General features: G+C 37.1%; 1 non-coding gene across 1 annotated transcript; it reads right to left on the bottom strand.

Moving 5' to 3' along the window:
• Positions 1-707: 707 nt before the first annotated feature.
• Positions 708-814, bottom strand: LOC128282940 (small nucleolar RNA R71). The gene has a single exon (XR_008273289.1). It is a non-coding gene; the product is annotated as a small nucleolar RNA R71 (small nucleolar RNA).
• Positions 815-20,590: the final 19,776 nt, after the last annotated feature.

Raw genomic sequence — 20,590 nt, 5'->3', positions numbered from 1 at the left:
TTGTGTACACTTGCACATTTCCGTCGTTCCAAGTTTTTGGCGCTGTTGTCGGGGACTGTTTCAAAAAGTCATTATTTGTGAATTGTTAGTTTTACATTTTGGTTTATTTTTCTGTTTAATTTTTAACTTAATTAATTTTTCTGTGATTATTTCAGGTGTTTATGAGTATTGACCGAATTATTGACCTACTCCCTGTAGACCCTGAGATTGAACGAACTTTCCGACAGCGAAGAAGACAAGCGAACCAGAGAAGGACTGAAGGAATGACTTTTGAGAATATGAATCAAGGAAATGGAGCAAACCTTGCTCAAAATCCTATCCTTATTGTTGATGATAGGGATAGAGCCTTGAGACAGTATGCAGTGCTTGTTTTTAATGATCTTAAACCGGGTATTAAGAGACTCAAAATCGAGGCACAACAATTTGAGCTGAAGCCAGTCATGTTCCAGATGCTTCAAACAGTGGGCCAATTTAGTGGAATGCCTACAGAAGATCCTCATCTTCATTTAAGACTATTTATGGAGGTGAGTGACTCTTTCAAATTAGCTGGAGTTTTCGAAGATGCATTACGATTGAAGCTGTTCCCGTATTCACTAAGGGACAGAGCTCGAGCCTGGTTGAATTTATTGCCACGAAACTCAATTTATACATGGCAAAAGTTAGTCGAAAGATTCCTTATGAAGTATTTCCCACCTAGTAAGAATGCTAAGTTGAGGAACGAGATCACTGCTTTCTAACAAATGGATGATGAGTCCTTGTATGAGGCATGGGAATGATACAAAGAGCTATTAAGGAAATTCCCTCATCATGGAATCCCAAATTGCATCCAACTAGAGACATTTTATAATGGTCTTAATGCTCACACAAGGATGGTAGTGGACGCTTCTGCTAACGGTGCTCTCCTTTATAAGTCCTATAATGAGGCTTACGAAATTATCGAGAGGATCGCCAGTAACAATTATCAATGGCCAACCAATTGAGTCGCGTCAAGAAGACGAGTCGCTGGAATACATGAAGTGGACGCTCTCACTTCACTCGCATCTCAGGTATCTTCAATATCCTCAATGCTTAAGAATCTTACCACTAATGGGTCTAACAGTTTTGTAGCCCAACCACCTCACCAATTTGAGAGTATAGCCTGTGTTTATTGTGGGAAGGGACATTTGTTCGAAGAATGTCCATCAAACCCTGAATCCGTATATTACATGGGTAATCATAACTAAAATCGAGGAAGGCAAGGATTGTAATCCAACTTCTATAACCCATCATGGCGAAACCACTCGAATTTTTCCTAGAGCAACCAAGGGGCTAGAACCAGTAACAACTACACTCAACCTAGACTGACTCAGCGCCTAGTTTTTCTCAACAAGCTCAGAAACCAGCTCAGGCCAAATCATCCAATAGCTTAGAGAATTTATTGAAGGCATACATGGCAAAAAACGATGCCACTTTAAGGAATTTGGAGAATTAAGTGGGCCAGCTGACTACTGAACTCAGGAACAGACCACAAGGTACTTTACCTAGTGATACAGAGAATCTAAGGAATCCGGGGAAGGAGCATTGCAAAGCGTTGACTTTGAAGAGAGGAAAGACAGTAGAGCCCAACACTACCGAAGCTGAAAAGGAGCTAGCTAATGCTCAAGACTGAGAGGAAGTTCAACCGAGTGTTGAAATTCCAGTTGCAAAAGAACCAGAATCTGAAAACCCCGACAAGATAAATCCAGAACCAGCTAAATCCGATCAACTAACAACTCCGTTAGATGTAGAATTGCCGCAGAAAATGAATCAACCAATTCCTGTAAAGAAACCACCACCACCCTACCCTCAAAGACTTCAGAAGCAGAAGCAGGAAATTCAATTCAAGAAATTTCTAGACGTACTCAAGCAACTTCACATCAACATCTCGTTGGTTAAAGCACTTGAACAAATGCCGAACTACGTCAAGTTTATGAAGGATATCCTGTCAAAAAAATGAAGACTTGGAGAATTTGAGCGGTAGCTCTGACGAAGGAATGCAGTGCATATCTTCAAGACAAACTACTCCCAAAGCTGAAGGATCCTGGATGTTTTACCATACCTTGCAACATTGGAGCAACATATTATGGTAAGGCTTTATATGACTTAGGTGCGAGTATTAACTTGATACCTATGTCAATATTTAGAAAGCTGGGGATAGATGAAGTTAGACCTACTACGATTACACTTCAGCTAGCAGATCGATCCTTAGCACAGTTAGAAGGAAAAATCGATGACGTATTGGTATGCGTAGATAAATTTATCTTCCCTGCTGATTTTGTTATCCTAGAGTTTGAAGCAGATAAAAAAGTGTCGATTATCCTAGGAAGACCGTTCTTAGCAACCGGAAGGACCCTTATTGATGTACAGAAGAGCGATCTTACGATGCGTGTTCAGGATGATCAGGTAACATTTAATGTTTTTAAGTCTATGCGATTTCTTGACACAATTGATAATTGTTCTGCAGTATCCGACTTAGAGGATTCATTAGTGGAAAAAGAGCTCAACTATGTTGAGGATCCGTTGGAACAAATTTTGACATCAGATCCTCCAAATGATGAAGAGGAGGATGAATACTTAGCTTTGTTAGAAGCTAATCAAAGGGGATTTAATTCGCAATCCCGTTTTGAATCTTTGGAGTTAGAGAAGAGGGAGTATGCCCAACCAAAAGCATCAATCGAGGAACCACCTAAATTAGAACTCAAGGTATTACCTTCACATTTAAAATACGTTTATTTAGGTAACGCTTTGTGACAGCCCTAAAGTGACCCTAGTAGGAAAGCAGTTTCGGGACCGCTAAACCGAGTCACTAAATTATTTGAATATGATATTTATTGTCTAAAATAAATGTGTGAAAATTTTAAGCTTCGATTTAGTAAATTGCATGTGAATTTAGTCAATAGGACTTATGTGTGACACTTTTGAAATGTGATAGATCAAAACATAAGGACCCATTTGTGCATGTTAAAAAAGGGGGGACTTGCATGTCAATTTCCCCCCCATCTAGTAGTGGCCGGCCATGACATTAGGGTGGACAAAGGATGATGGGCAAAACATGTCATAGACATGTTGTGTTGGTGCATCATGGGAGGAAACAATAAACTAAAGTTAGTAATAAAGAAATGGAAAAAAAAGAAAAGAATGGAGAGATTGTTTCTCCCCCTCCCCATTGCCGTGAGTGTAAGAAAGAAAACAAGAAAAAAAAAGTGTCCATCTTTCTTCATAGCTCTTGGCCGAATGTTCTAAGGAAGAGAGAAAAACAAGTTGTGTTCTTTGGTTTTTCTTGACCGAAAATTCAAAAGAAAGAAGGGAGGAAATGTTGAAGAGATTCGGCCATGCTTGTAGCTAGGTGAAGGTAAGTTTGATGTTGTGCCATGAGATTCATGCATGTTTTTTTTTGTTAGCTTGAGTTCTAACTAGCCCATGGTTCAATTCTTTACTATGTCATAGAGATGATATTCGGCTAAGGTGGATTTGTGTTGATGTTATTTGCATGCTGAAAGTGAAGGTTGTAATGATGCATGTGATAGTGGATTGATAACTCTTGAATCTCCTTTTTAGCATCCTTGAGTGAGACATTAAGTTCCTTGTTCAACCATGACCAAAATTGAAATGGTAAGGTGTTGTGATGCATTCGGCCATGGTAGGAAATAGAAGAGAAATAAGGTTGTTGTTAGATGAAGTAGAGTCTAACAAATGAGCTCGTATGTGCATTAGTTGCTAGATGGAGAAGAATCGGCTAGCAAGTTGTGTGCTAAGGCCGAACATAATTTTGTATATTATGGGTAATGCATGTGTTGAATTAGTGTAAAGGGAGAGGATGCTTTAATAGTGTATATATGTGTATTAGCCAAGTTTTGAACTTGAAACAAATGGTGTTTAGTCAATACAAGTGACCATACTTGTAGAATGTATTAAGTGTTGCAATCGGCCTTAGCATAGATGTGTATGTTTAGCCACATGAATGAGTACATGAGTTGATGGGTATGTTCGGCCATTGGTAGCCTATTGATGGCTTTAGCTTAACTTAGAAAATTTGGCTAAGGGGAAATATTAGCTAGTATGTTGAATTCGATTCGTGATTTCGTACACATGTGACTCTAATGTCTAATGTATATATGGGCTAAGTACCTTGAGCTTCTCTTTTGATGTTCGAATGAATTGTATTAAATTGCTTGATGTGATTAAAAATGTGTATGATCATTGTGTATTTGAGCTAAAAGGTGGCCATATGACCTATCAAACTCCTTGTCATATTCGGCCATAAGCTAGCAAAATGAGACTTTAATAAGTTAAATTTGTTTGAATTAGCTCAAGAGCTTAGGGGACCACAGTTGGATAAGGGAAAGGAAAAAGTGATCGAATAGCTGTTGAAGCCGTTCGACAACATCTGAGGTAAGTTTTCGAGTAACGGAACTTAGATTATGATTTGATTAGATCATGTTTTAAGCAAATCAAAATCATGCTCTTTGTGTGTGTGGCTATTGAGCCGAAATTGCAAGTGTGAAAAGTGCCTTGTGTTTGAGTTTTGCTAATGAAAATGAAATACGAATGTGTCATGATTTATTGATAAATGTGCATGGTTATTCGAATGATGTCCGGGCTAAGTCCCGAAGGCTTTGTGCTAAGTGACTATATCCGGACTAAGATCCGAAGGCATTTGTGCGAGTTACTAAATCCGGGTTAAGTCCCGAAGGCATTTGTGCGAGTTACTATAACCGGGCTATGTCCTGAAGGCATTTGAACGAGTAGCTATATCCGGTTAAACTCCGAAGGTACATGATTCGGGAATGAATGATCTTGCTGTAAAAATTTCAGTTAATACGCTTGTGAAATCCCAACAATGAGGTATGTTTCGTATGCGCTCTGAATTAGTTGAGCCCTTACAAATAAGTATTCGCTCAGTTGATAAATGAGCTACCGGCCTTTGGCTAAGTTGATCTTTGTGCATGAATATAAGGGTTGGTATGTGAAGTAAGTATGATATTGAGAATTTGTGCACATGAAATTATCTGTTTAGCTACATGAATGCTATACTTTGGTTGTGTCTAAATTCATGACTCAAACTTACTAAGCATCAAATGCTTACTCCGTTTCTTTGATTCTCTGTTTTATAGATTTTGGTTCTTCAGCTATCGGACTCGGGATTTTGAAGTCGAAGTCGCCCACACTGTCAAAGCTCCTTTCGGTATATTTTTGGTTGAACTTTGAAATGGCATGTATAGGACTACCCTTTTGTTGTAGGTCATGTACCTTTCGGTTTTGTGTAAATTTGGATAGCCATGCGAAAATGGCTTAAGTATACTTTGGGCATGGTATTATAATCATTGTATGTTGTTCATTAAGAGGTATGGAAATGTTTGGGAACGATTAGCCATTGGGATGGTTAATCATGATCATATTTTGTGCTATTTATGTTAAAGGGCTAGTTGAATCATGGAAACTATGAAATAGGTAAAGCCTACCTTAAAGACAGATGCTGACAGCTGCAGTGATGTGGATGTGAAAAATCACTAAAAATAGTAGGAATGGAATTAAATAGTGAATAAATTATGTAAACGAACCTTGACGAGTCTATTTTCATAGGAAAATAACGAAACGATCATATGAATAGTATGTTAAGAGATATTTAAGTTTTTGTGAGGCAGGGCCAGAACGGCTTCTGGAGTCCCTGTTCCAACTTTGGAAATTCATTATAAATTGACCAGAGATAATTAGAAGTCATGCCATATATGTACAGATTCCTTTTCGAGTCTAGTTTCTGTAGAAATAAACGGCATCAGTATTGAAGCCCTGTACAGGGAGATATCCAAGTCGTAATACGAAAAGGTCAGTGTAGTCGATCCCTGTAACATGGGGGAATTTAACTAATAAACTGTACTAATTGGCCCGACCAAAAATTCTAGAAAAAAATTTGTAGATGTATATATGAGTATAGTTTCAGGGAAAAATCACGAAACTGATTTTCGAGTTGTGGAACTCAAGATATGATTTTTAAGGTGACAGTGACACAGTTAGCCGGCTGTCTGGAAATTTTAAAATGAACTGTGCAAGTAAGTGGATTAAGCCCGTTAACCCCTCGTGTCCGACCCCAGCGACGGTCTCGGGTACGGGGTGTTACACGCTTCTACTTTACCTATGATTGTTTCAGTAGAATTAACTACTGAACAAGAAAAGAAACTCATCTTGGTGTTGAAACAATTCAAGAAGGCTATCGGATGGACCATAGCTGATATTCGTGGTATTAGTCCATCTGTATGCATGCACAAGATTATCCTAAAAGATGGCGAAAGAGGGAAAATTGATGGATAATGAAAACTGAACCCCATTATGAAGGACGTGGTGAAAAAGGAGATTATCAAGTGGTTAGATGAGGGTATCATTTATCCCATCTCAAACAGTTCGTGGGTAAGTCCAGTCTAGTGCTTGCCAAAGAATGGAGGTATCACAGTCGTAAAGAATGAGAATAATGAGTTGATACCAACTAGAACAGTTACGGGATGGAGAATTTGCATTGATTACCAGAAACTGAACAAGGCGACTAGGAAAGATCACTTTCCTTTGCTATTCTTGGATCAGATGTTAGATAGACTCACGGGGCGAGACTATTACTGTTTTCTCGATGGATACTCAGTGTATAATCAAATTACAGTAGCACTAAAGATCAGCACAAGACAACAATCACTTGCCCATACGGTACATTTGCATTTAGATGCATGCCATTTGGTTTATGTAATGCACCTGCTACATTTCAAATATGTATGATGTCTATTTTTACTGACATGGTTGAGAAGTACTTGGAAGTTTTTATGGATGACTTTTTAGTATTCGGTGATACTTATGATGATTTCTTAGCCAATCTAGCTAAGGTACTAAGGCGATGCGAAGAAAAGAACCTAGTACTTAACTGGAAAAAGTGCCATTTCATGGTACGAGAAAGAATTGTTCTAGGGCATCGGATAACGAGACATGGAATCGAGGTAGATAAAGCGAAGGTAGATGTTATCGAGAAACTCCCACCTCTAACATCTTTAAAGGGTGCTAGGAGCTTTTTGGGCCACGCCGGGTTCTATCGAAGATTTATCAAGGACTTCTCCAAAATTGCTAAACCCCTATGCAAATTATTGGAGAAGGACACGACGTTCAAGTTCGATGATGAATGCTTAAAGGCTTTCAAATATTTGAAGAGTCGACTAGTTACAGCACCCATAATCGTCTCACCAGACTGGGATTTGCCATTTAAATTAATGTGTGATGCAAACGACTTCGTAATAGGGGCTGTCATGGGCCAGCAAAGGAACAAAGTTTTTCATCCCATCTACTATGCAAGCCGGACTCTTACAGGAGCTCAATTGAACTATATGGTAATAGAAAAAGAGCTACTTGTGATTGTATTTGCTTTTGACAAGTTTCAATCTTATCTTGTAGGTACAAAAGTAACTGTTTATACAGACCACTCGACAATTAAGTACTTACTTGCCAAGAAAGATGCTAAACCGAGACTGATCCAATGGGTGCTTCTACTTCAAGAGTTCGATTTAGAAATTCAAGATCGGAAGGGAGTAGAAAACCAAGTAGCAGATCACTTGTCTAGATTGGAGCCACAAAAAGGGAATTCACCTAATATAAGGAAACATTTCCAAATGAACACATACTAAAGGTAAGTCATAGTACCCCTTGGTTTGCAGATATTGCTAACTATTTAGCTTGTGGTTTGATGCCAATCGATAAGAAGTATCAACAAAGGAGAAAGTTCTTTCACGATGTGAAGTACTATTTCTGGGAAGAACCATATTTGTTTAAAAAGTGTGAAGATTAGATGATCAGGAGATGCGTGGCAAAAGATGAAGTACAAAAGATTTTATATCGTTGTCACTCAGCTCCAAGTGGAGGACATTTAGGAGGTACTCGTACGACGGCTAAAGTATTGCAAGCCGGATTCTTTTGGCCAACACTATTCAAGGATGCATATGCGTACGTAAAGAGCTGTGACCAATGTCAAAGGGTCGGAAATGTCACCAACAGAAATGAAATGCCTCGAACAAACATCATTGAGGTAGAATTGTTCGATGTATGGGGTATTGACTTTCTTGGTCCTTTCCCTCCGTCTTTTGGTCACAAGTATATATTGGTAGCAGTAGACTATGTGTCCAAATGGGTCGAGGCTGAAGCTTATCCGACAAACGATGCTAGCATTGTAATTAAGTTCTTGCAAAAACACATGTTCACAAGGTTTGGGACCCCAAGAGCTATCATTAGTGATGAAGGGTCCCACTTTGTGAACAAGTGGTTAAAATGGTTATTAGACAAGCACGAAGTGAAACACAAGGTTGCAACAGCTTACCATCCGCAGACGAATGGGCAAGCTGAACTGGAAAATAAGGAAATCAATGGCATACTTGAGAAAATAGTTTGCCCAAATCGACGTGATTGGTCCAAAAGGTTGGATGATGCTTTATGGGCTTACAGAACAACATACAAGACACCTTTAGGGATGTCACCTTACAGGTTGGTCTTTGGGAAAGCATGTCATCTACCCTTAGAGTTAGAGCACAAGGCTTACTGGGCTCTTCGACAACTCAACTTGGATCCTAAGCTTGCTAAAGAAAAACAGATGGTCCAACTCAATGAGCTAGAGGAACTCTGGTTATTCTCCTACGAAAATGCCAAATTACTCAAGGAAAGACTTAAGAAATGGCATGACAAGCACATTCGAGTTCGAGAATTTGAAGCAGGTCAGCGAGTTTTGTTATTTAATTCCAGACTAAAATTCTTTCCAGGTAAGCTAAAATCACGTTGGTCCGGTCCATTTACGATTCATTATGTCTATCCATACGGAGTTGTCGAGCTCCAAGGTAAGGGAGGTAATTTTCGAATTAACGCTCAGCTCTTGAAACACTATTGGGGAGATAAGATTGAACGGAATGAAATTTCGTTCATTTTATCGGATGTTTAAAATTTTCCTATGTTCCTTTTTAATAAATGATTTAAGGTATATTTTCGGGATTAATATGTTTAAATAAATTCTGTCTAAGAGATTGGAACTTAAGCGGGACCGCTTATAACCCCTCCAATCTTTCCTGGGCATTGATTTTAACATAATTTTCCTAAATATTATGCTCTAAATAGAGATTTTAATCTTTGATTTTTCAAATAAAAAGGTCAATTTTGACCCGAGTTTTAAATTGCGACTCAATTTCAAATTTTTATTAAGTCTAGGGACTTAATTGAAGTGTTTTTAAAATTTGGTTGCTCTTTTCGTGAATAATAAAAACTAGATGTCTCTTTTGTAAATATTTTCAAAAGGCTTCTAGAATAAATATTTTTAGTTTTAAAAAATAAAAATTGATAATTATTAATATATAATTATACGTTATAATATATATTAATTATTATCAATTTTAGGATTTTATTTGGTAAGTTTTAATAAAGATAATAAGATGATAATCTTTAATATATAATTATATCTATTATAATTTATATATTAATCTTTATCAACTTAGCATAGAATTAGGATTAATTTTATTTTATCTTTGCTTAAAATAAATTAAATAGCAATTAATAATTTAATATGCACATATCTAATTATTAATTGTTGTTATCTTTATATAGGATTAGAACTTAGAATTTTTATTAATTAAATTGTTTTAAGAATTCTACTATAATTTCTATTTCCCTCTATATATACCACTCATCTTCCCATTCATCTAACACTTAAAACCCAAAGCACCAAAACACCAAAGTGTCGAAGCCCCTAGCAACAGCAGCACCAAGCAGTCGGCCAACACACGCCCAGCTCCATCGCACGCACATCCTGTGCACACAACGCGAGCATTGCCTCGAGCTGCCCCAGCCTCAGCTCGTGCCAGGCCTTTACCCCACCCGCGATACCTGCCCTTTGCACCATCCTACGTACGCCCAAGTCCTACCTGCTGTCGAACGCCCCTGTTGCTGATTGCTTCCAGCCCTGCTGCGCATCACTTCTCCCATACGCACCACGGCCGCACGCCCTGGCTGCTTGTGCGACACTCTCCTTTCATCCACCCTAAGCCACAAACCCTCCAACCTCCTTTTAAATTGCCATCTTTTCCTTCATTATTATTATTATTATTTCTAGAGTTCTTATATTTTTACAAAAAAAAGGTGGTAAGACCTAGTTTTCTCTTAATTCTTAATTTTATTCAATTAATTAATTTTTTTAATTCATTGAATTATTAATAATTTTTATTAAATCTTATTGAGAAAATAATTTTTTCCATCTTATGATTAGGTTAAACATGCCTCGGAAGAGAACTCGTGCTTCCGCTCAAATTGATGAAACACAAAACAAGTTCCATTGTAAAGAAGCCAAAGTGAGATATGAAAGTATCTTTAAAAATCAACAGATGCATCCAGAAAAAAGGCTTTACATTAAAGGAGAGTTCTACCGAGACTTTATGTCACGTATTCGTCAAGTTGCTGAAACCCTCAATTGGGAGCTGTTTTGTGAAAAGAGACCTAGTGTGGACGAGGAGCTAGTTCGTGAGTTCTATGCGAATTTAACTTCAAGTGAGATGACAGAAGTTCCAGTTCACAAAATCAAGGTACCGATAAATTCAAATGCTATTAATGAGTTCTTTGAATTACCAGATTTCAAAAACGACGAATATTCCACATTGATGAGAAATATCAAGCCTGAAAATTTGCAAGAAATTCTCAAGGAACTGACAGTTTGGGGTTCTACATGGACTGTGTCAAAACAAGAAATCCACACTTGTTGAAGAGCATATTTGATGCCACTCACGAAGGTATGGTTTTACTTCATCCGATTCAGCCTTATGCCTAGCTCACATGGGACTATAATCTCATTAGAGCGATGGTCTTATTGTACTCAATCCTAACTGGTAAGACCATTGATGTGGGGAAGATCATCTTGAGGGAGATACAGAATTGTGCCGTTAAACGCTCTGGCCCTGCTCATTTCCCTTTTACAATAACAATCATATTCTTGTAAGCTGAAATTCTCGCAAATGTAAGGAAGACAAGGTATAGCCAAGGCATAATCACAGATTGGGACCTCTACCGAGTAGCTGGAGACTCAGTTCTACAGCAACGATTTGAAGTAAGTGAGGAACCGAAGAACCCTGATGAAGAAGAAGATCCCATGATGCAATCATTTGAAGTCCCTGATAAGGTAGAATCAGTGGAGCTAGAAGCTGAACCTGATGCTAAAACTTCAATGTTTAGAGCTAAACCGCCTAGCCTAGACCTTTGAGATGAGCTATCAAAATTGATGGACTTAATGCAACATATGCAATGGTAGCAACAAGCTACTAGAGTACTAAAAAATAAGGGATGACTCGATGAGAAGTACTTTTAAGAAAATATACAATGACCCGTTTATTTTTGTGCCTGAGTTTCCAGATTTCATATTTGAACCATGGAGTCTATTATCAAAGAAAGAGCGAAGCGATTCATGCAAAGGCGATAGCGATGGAGCAAAAGATGAGTCAAATACGGAAGGGTCTATAAATAAATAAAGGGGGGATCTTGAATTTATTTTATTTCTGTTCTTAGGTCATTTTAGGATTAAGTTTAATTAGGAATCTTTTATATTTTGCATAATAAAAAGAGAGAGGAAAATCACTAATAAAATATGAACAAGTCACAAAGTATAAAGTGTGGCAATGGATATATACATGTCTAGGATTGGATTTAGAAAGAGCTTGGTACTTAAGCAGTCAAATTGTCTCACCTCCTCTTTTCTAAAATCCTACCTAGTGTATAGTATCTGTTCACTTTAAACAATGAGGGCATTGTTCATTTTAAGTTGGGGGGACCGAAAACTTGAATTATTTCCACTCAGAATAAAATGATTAGGATATATTTTGTTCAAAACTTTGAATTTTGTTATGTATGCTCAATTTGAGTATGAATAAAGTTCTATTATTTCAATAAATTATTATGTTAGTTTAATAATAACATGAATGTATTTTTAATAAAGCATGTAAATCTGTACTATAAAATTTTTAGTTCTTTAGGAAAGTTAGGTATGCATGAAAGTTTAAGTCTTTAGAATTGACTTAGTAGTTTCTTGAGGCGAAATCTTAGGGAGCATGGAACATTGGAAATGATTTAGGCAACTATTGTCTGGACCGTTTGAGCCTTTCAAGCCCACCATGGTAAAATTTTATCCTTTGAAACCTAACTTTGAGACTATATGGCCTAATTTTATTTCGACCCTTACAATAATTAGCCATTACTTTTCGCTTAATGATTTAAAATTGTCCCAAACACTAGACTCAGTAATATTCAAGATGTACTTTGAAAATAAGTTTGGGGGAGTTGAAAAGAAGTATCAATTGCTCGAGAATTGCAGTACACAAAGTAAGTGCTCGTGTTAATTAAAAAAAAAGAAGGAAAAAGAGATCACATGCATTTGAAAGAGATGTACAAAAGAGTATATGAAAGTCAAGTTGGTGTATTAAAGGTAAAAATTTCGAAGGTTCGATTGACACTGAGTCTAGGGTTTTTTAAACCAAAATTTATCCATCTTTCACCTACCCCTAGCCTAGCCACGTTACAACCTTGATGAAGACCTATTGATTCAAAGTCCTCATGCTACCTACATTAATGGAGAGAAATTGCTACGATCAACGTATGAAGACATAAGATAAGCTTAATGATTGCAGCTTAGTCTTGAATAAATGAATAAAAATCAAATTGGTAGGGGTTAACATGTCTTTGTTACAAAAGCATTTAGTCTAAATTTTGCTATTATAATAAGTTGTTAAATTTAATTTGAACAATATGTATACTTAAGTTAGCATAATTATCAGATTTCTTGTTTTTGAGCATAAGTATTTTATATATCCATAATTTTGAGAAAAATTTTGTTCTAAAAGAATTTTTTCAAAGGTGTTTCTAAGAAATTCTTTTCAAAATTTTCACATTACTCGGGACGAGCAATGAATTAAGTTTAGGGGTGTGGAAACACAAAAATTTATATACATTTTCATACCCAATTTTACTTAAATTCATGCAAATCCGGTTAAATTCTTGTCGAAAAATAATTAAATATTATAAAATAATTAAATCATGTTAAAAATATGAAAATGGTGAATTTATTTAATTTTATACTTAATTTTGATTAATTTTGACTAATTTCGACAGATTCGCGCAAAAGGCAAAAATTGGCTCGGCTAACACTGCTGAAAGCACAAAACCGAGAAGCAATTTGAAGTATCGAGGCACTTTAATTTCCAGCCTAAGACGGTCCAGAAATGTGTATTCATTCATAATTTAATTAATTTTAATTTATTATACATTTTAATGTGGGTTAAATAAATTATTTTTAGTTTATTATGGAGAAAGGGTCCAGTTGAACCGCACTGGTCGAGCCAAATTGAGTGAACCGAACCAGCCACTAAATGGGCAGCCCAGAACCGTCCATATGCTGACCAAAATTATCATTTTAGCTGATTAAATATGCTTGCAAAAAGGCCCTCAAAATACTTCTAAATTGCATTCAAACCCCACCTTAAATAATGGCTTTGTAGATTTGCCCCAAGCTTAAAATAGCAAAGTTGAAACTCTCAACTTTGCCATGTGTGTGGCTGGAAAAGGGAGGTCTCTTTGGCTGCTGGAATTTGATATTTTTAGCAGCCACAATCAGCTATAAAATCCACCCCTTGCAGATCATTCAAAGCATCACTCACTTCACATCATTCTCTCATTCCCTCTCTCACATTTCTCTTAGTTTTTTCCATTCCATTCCCTCTTGTTCAAGTGCCGATTTCTTCTCTTGGGAGAGAGGCTTGTGATAGCCCTAAAGTGACCCTAGTCGGAAAGCGATTTCGGGACCGCTAAATCGAGTCACCAAAGTATTTGAATATGATATTTATTGTCTAAAATATGTGAATATGAATGTGTGAAAGTTTTAAGCTTCGATTTAGTCGATTGCATGTGAATTTAGTAATAGGACTTATGTGTGACACTTTTGAAATGTGATAGGTTAATCTATAAGGACCTATTAATGCATGTTGTATAAATGATGGGTTTGCATGTCAAATTAGCCAAAAATCTAGATGGTGGCGGCCATGCTATGGGTAAAACATATTATAAACATTTTGTGTTAATATGTTGTGGGAAGAATAATAAAATATGAGGGGAGTGGGAGGAGAAACCAAAGTTGTTTCATCCTTGCTCCCCCATTTTGCCGTAACTTGAGGAAGGAAGAAGAAAGGAGTTCTCTTGCTTCATGTTCGGCTTGGATGAGGATTAGGAAGAGGTAAGTACCTTGAAATTCTTGGAAAGTTATGTATAAAGAAGGTGGTTAGTTCAAGTTCTATTCATTCCATGGATTAAGTTTTGACTGATTGGAGGTTTGATATTCGGCCAAGTAGTTTGAAGCTCTTAATACATATATTTTTTCTTCTTTCTTGAAGGTTGAAATTGGGTTGTTCTTAAGGAGATGCCGAATGTGGTCATTGAAGGGCCTTGAGGAACAATATGTGTGGCTTGGGTTATAACATTCGGCCATGGTAGTAAATGGAAGAGATAAATGGTAGTTAGGTGAAGTAGAGTCTAGCAAATGAGCACATATGTGCATTAGTTGCTAAATGGAGAAAAATCGGCTAACAAGTGTGTACTCAGGCCGAATATGATTTTGAATATTATTGAGTAATGTATGTGTTTTGAATTGATGGAATGGAGAGGATGCTTTAATTGTGTTATGAACAATTATATGTTAAATTAAGGTTTGCTAAGCTAGATATTAAGGTGAAGTGCAAATGTTAGTATTTGATTACTAGTGTATATATGTGTATTAGCCGAGTTTTGAACTTGAAACAAAATGGTATTTAGTCAATACAAGTAACCATATTTGTAGAATGTATTAAGTATATAATCGGCCTCAACATAGACATGCATATTCGGCCACATGAATGAATACATAGATTGATGTTGTACGTTCGGCTATAGGTAAGCATATTGATGGCTTTATCTTGACTTAGAAAATCGGCTAAAGGAGAATATTGGCTAATATGTTGAATTTGATTCATGATTTCATACATATATGACTCTAATGCCTAATATATATGGGCTAAGTGTAACACCCCGAATTTGGGCCTAGAAGTATTGGGCCTTGAGTGTGGGTCCGTAAGGAGGTTTTATATAGGTATTTAATTGTGTAATGAAATGACACAATTAAATGTCCGCTTTGGTGGTTAATGGCCCTGAGAAGTGTTAGAGAAATCTTGGGTTCAAACTTGGGCTTTAGCAAAAATTTTGGTATTAAGTGAAAAAAACCTGGATGCTTGGATGAGGGTTTTTAAATTATTGTGGTAAATAAATGACACAATGAAGCTTGTAGTCTAGTGGTTGTGGCGTCATTAAGGTTGTATGGGAGCCTGGGTTCAAGCCTTGGCTCATGCAATTTATTTTGGGTCTTTTAAAGGGAACCTGGACTTTGGCCTTTAGACCTTATAATTAATTGGGGATAAAATATGACACCAAAAGCCTTGTGGCTTAGTGGCAAGTAGCTTGTGGAGCATTTAAGGGAGGCATGTGTTGAATCCCATGGCAAGCAAGGAGCATTTATTTTGCTAACAAGGCGGCAAGAGTTGGTGTTGAATTTAAACTCTAATGTTGGAGGATCCCACATCGAAGCTAATATAAGAGTGGTTGTGAAGTCGGCTTTAAATAGAGGAACCATGAAGAGAGTAAATGTACCTTTCTTGGTGATCCCTTTCATTTGTATGGTGTGCTCGTTTGGGTTGGGCGTCGGCTAAGGGTGCTTTGAGTGTGGATTAACTCCAGTCTCCTATCAGGTGTGTATTTCTTACTACTCTAGCTGTAGGATGGCTACTTCGGGGCATGATGGGCGAAAGGGGTCATGTGGGCCTAATGGGCCTACAGGCCCAATTGGATAGTTATTTGATTGTGTAGTAAATATTGGGCTAGGCTAGGTGAATCTCATATTTGTGGCTAGATTTGGGCTAAAAGGGCCACACGAGCGTGTGGGCCCATTTGGGCCGAGAATAGGCTTTAGGCCCATTCGTATTGTTATCCCTGTTTAGAATACTTTAGTTTACTAAAATTACCGAAATACCCTTAGTTTGTAAAAATACTGAAATACCCTCGATTTGTAAATTTACCGAAATACCTTCGACTTGTAAAATTACCAAAGTACCCTCAATTTACAGAATTACCGTTTTACCCCTAATTTACATAATTACCGTTTTACCCCTGATTTACATAATTATCGTTTTACCCTCAACTTACAGAATTACCGTTTTACCCTCGATTTACTAAATTACTGTTTTACCCTTGATTTATAGAATTACTGTTTTACCCTTGATTTACAGAATTATTGTTTTACCCTCGATTTACAAAATTATCGTTTTACCGTCGATTTATAAAATTACTATTTTACCCTTGATTTACAGAATTACTATTTTACCCTCGATTTACAAAATTACTAAAATACCCTTGGTTTGTAAAATTACCAAAATACCCCTAGTTTGTAAAATTACCAAAATACCCTTGGCTTGTGAAATTACCGAAATACCCTCAATTTGTAAAATTACCAAAATACCCCTGATTTACAAAGTTACAGAAATACCCTTGACTTTCTAAAAATTATAGAAATACCATTGGTTTACAAAATTACTGAAATACTTTTGGTTTGTAGATTTACCAAAACACCCTTGTAGGATGAAATGACTAAAATACCCTATTAGGTAAAAAGACCGTAAAGCCCACAGAGGGTAAAGTGACCGTAAAGCCCTTGTAGGGTAAAGTGACCGTAATACCTGTATAGTAAAATGACGAATATGCCCTTATGTTCCGTATGGTGATGTGCTTAGGATTTACATATATTGATATTGGATTAGTTAAGTTTGAGTGACGGTGGTGGTTATCGTAGGCGATTGATTTTGGAAGCGTTTCAACTTCAACCCATAACAGTGTGTACTAACCTCTAAATAGCTTAGTTTAATATTTCTTTGAAAAGTCGAAAGCTTCATATTTTAGTGATTAGGAATTAATATTTAGATCTATTTTCTCACGCGTTTAAGTTGGATTCTACAGATATGGGGTAGGAAGGTATTTGGAGCGTTCTTCAATGAGTAGATCTCTTGGTAAGTATTGAACCTTCTTTCCATTTGTATCTTGTGGTTTAAGAAAACCGAAAACCCTCTATCGACTAAGGCTAAAAGGGTTTTGGTGTTATTTGGTTTGTTGGTGCTAGTGAGGATTAAAGGTCACGATCGAGGAGTGTGTGAAAAGCTTGGATCATCGGAGTGACTAAATCTAGTCATCAACTTGGCAAAGGTATGAACCCAAGGGCCATTGGGGATGGTGGCGAATGTGTAAGTGATGATAATAGGTAGTTTTCGATTTGGTTTAATATTAACATGGTCTAATCTATAAGTGGTTGATTATAGGAGAAATCGCATAGGAGATCTCGTCAAGGAATATCGCAAATCGTGTGTAACGAACCCTTTATAGCTTAAAGCGATAAGATGCGAAAAGCGAAATGCCAAATTACGGCATTTCGAGGACTTGTGAGCAATTAACGCTCACTAGTTAGTTAGAATCGATGAGACGGTGATCGAGAACGATGGAAAGCGGTAAGAATGTGATTATTGGCGTTCTTGGTAAGTTGGGCCTCGAGAGGTCAAGTAGGCCCATTGGGCTTTCGGGCCCATTTGGGTAAAATTGGTAGAAAAGCGAAATCATTATATGGCATGATAAGACCGTTAAAACCGTTATGGAATATAGGCTAAATGGGCCTAGATGACGAAATTGGCTAAGTAGGGCCCATTAGGGGTTTTAGGCCCAATAACTCGATTTCGCTAAAATGGGCCGAATCACTTGTTTGCACCCATGGATTGTTAGTAATCGTTAATGAACATGGAAACCGTAATTTTGGTAAAATTACGAGATTACCCTTATACTATGAAAATGACCGTTTGCCCCTAGGTAAAATGACCATTATACCCCTAGGGTTTATGTATGATTTTAATACATGGGATTTTGATAAATATGGTATGTATGAGATGCACATGACATGTATGATATGCACATGATATGTATGATATGCACATGATGTAATCATAACTGCATTAGGTTGGGTTTTATATGGATGGAGGAAGTGAAAAGGGCTTATGCCCCGATTATCAAAAGGGCTTATGCCCGATTATCAAAAAGGCTTATGCCCGATTATCAAAAGGGCTTATGCCCCGATTATAAAAGGGCTTATGCCCCGATTATTGAAAGGGCTTTTGCCCGATTATTAAAAGAGGCTAGGCCTCAGGTTATATGATAAAGCATTATCTTTGCCGATGGAGAGTTTGGCGGGGTGGGTCGAGTTAATCCCCACATGGTGTGTTGGTTGGTACGGGTGGAGAGTAGCGGATGGTGGGTTGAGTAGTCTCCCCAAATGGGTTGCATTCTTTCATTGAAATTATATGTGACATTGAAATGGGCCTAAGGGCCATACCGTTTACAGTAAAGGCTTCGGCCCAGTAATATGAAATATGAAAAGGCATCGGCCCAGTAATATGAAATATGAAAAGGCTTCGGCCCAGTATTATGAAATATGAAATATGAAAAGGGTTACTGCCCAAATGCATGATTGAGATTGGATTTGGGCTTAGACCTAACAGTAGTTATTGTTTTGGGCTCGAAAGGGCTTGTTGCACTGAGTTTCCAAACTCACCCCACTTTCCTTAACCTTGCGGTGAGCCTTGATGTGGGGACTTGGGCGGAGAGGATTGAGTGGCCACGGTGATCATCTTCGGCTTTTAAATAAGTGTTGGTTTTCATTTAATTTCCTTTAATTATTATTTATTTTTGGGTTGTAATAAGGCCAATTTTAACTTTCCTTTTATTTCTTTTCGGAATTATTTTAATTTTAATAACTTTAAAAATTGGTTAATAATTATTCAAATGGGCTAGACTTAGGACGTGTTTTCAAAACGATACTTGTTTTCAAAAGAGTTCAACACCACGATTAATCGATTTATCAAAGTCGTTCACTTAAACAAATTTAAACTCGATATAACAAAGTGTGGCTATGGTTGTGAGCATGTCTAGGATTGGATCCAATCAAAGAGCTTGGTACTTGAGCAGCCTTCATGGCTCACCTCCTCTGTCTCGGATACCTACTTGGTGCCCAGCTTCTATACACTTTGTTAACTCAACAAAATATATGGTTTTAAAACACTAAAATGGAACGTGGGTTTTCAACTCCAATGTGGCACGTCAGATTCGGCCATAACGTCTAGGCTGGGTTTGGGGTGTTACACTAAGTACCTTGAATTTCTCTTTGATGTTCAAAATGATTAAATCAATTTATTTGTTAAATTAAGCTCAAGAGCAAAGGGGAACTAAATCCGATAAAGGAAAGGAAAAGGTGATCGAATAGCCGTTGAAATCGTTCGACAACATCCGAGGTAAGTCTTCGAGTAATGGAACTTAGATTATGATTCGATTAGATCATGTTATATAGCGAATCAAAACTATGCTCTTTGTATGTGGTTATTGAGCCGAAAATGGTAATGGTAGATAAGTGCCTTGTGTCTGAGTTCTAGTAATGAAAACGAAATAAAGATGTGTTATGATTTGTGGAAATATGTGCATGATTATTCGGATGATAACCGGACTAAGATCCGAAGGCATTTGTGCGAGTTGCTATATCCGGGCTATGTCCCGAAGGCATTTATGCTAGTGATTATATCCGGGCTAAGACCCGAAGGCATTTGTGTGAGTTGCTATATCCGATCTAAGACCCGAAGGCATTTGTGCGAGTTGTTATATCCGGCTAAATCCCGTAGATACTTGGGTTTGGAAGTGAGCGATCTTGCTGTAATAATTTCAATTAATACGCTCATAAAATCCAAACGATAAGGTATGTTTCGTATGTGCATCGGAAAAGTCGATTCATTTTAAATAGTATTCGTTCAATTGATTAACGAACTTTCGACCTTTAGCTAGGTTTGATACCTTGTGTATGAATATGTTGATTGAAGCGTGAAGTAAGTATGATTATGAGAATGTGCATATATGAAGTTATTCATTTAGCCATATGAATGTTATACTTTAGTCAAAACTAATTTCATTACTCAAACTTACTAAGCATTAAATGCTTATTCCGTTGCTTTGATACTCTGTTTTATAGATTTTGCTCGTCAGCTATCGGACTCGAGATTGTCAAAGTCGAAGTCGTCCACACTATCAAAGCCCTTTTGGTACTCTTTTAGTTGAACTCTGATAATGGCATAAAAATAATTTAAAATTTATTTCGATGCCTATAATATGTGTGTATTCATGTATGACATTTTTTGATGATTGATTTAGTGTTATAAAGGTGAATTTCACTAGAAAGGACCTAGTAGTGAACTTTGAAAGTATGATGGGGAAATGTGTGATGACTAATTAAAGCATGCATGCAAAATAATGGACTTGCATGTCAAATTCCCCTTTATAGGTGGTGGCCGGCCATGACAAGGAGGATGGGCTAAACATGTCATGAAACATGTTTTGTTGGTGCATTAGGGTGAAATAATAAACAAAGGTGTATGGGTGATAA

Source organism: Gossypium arboreum, chromosome 10, assembly GCF_025698485.1.
Source record: "Gossypium arboreum isolate Shixiya-1 chromosome 10, ASM2569848v2, whole genome shotgun sequence".
Taxonomy (NCBI): domain Eukaryota; kingdom Viridiplantae; phylum Streptophyta; class Magnoliopsida; order Malvales; family Malvaceae; genus Gossypium; species Gossypium arboreum.
Note: the sequence above shows the minus strand (reverse complement) of the source record. Positions and strands in the feature narration are given on the sequence as shown.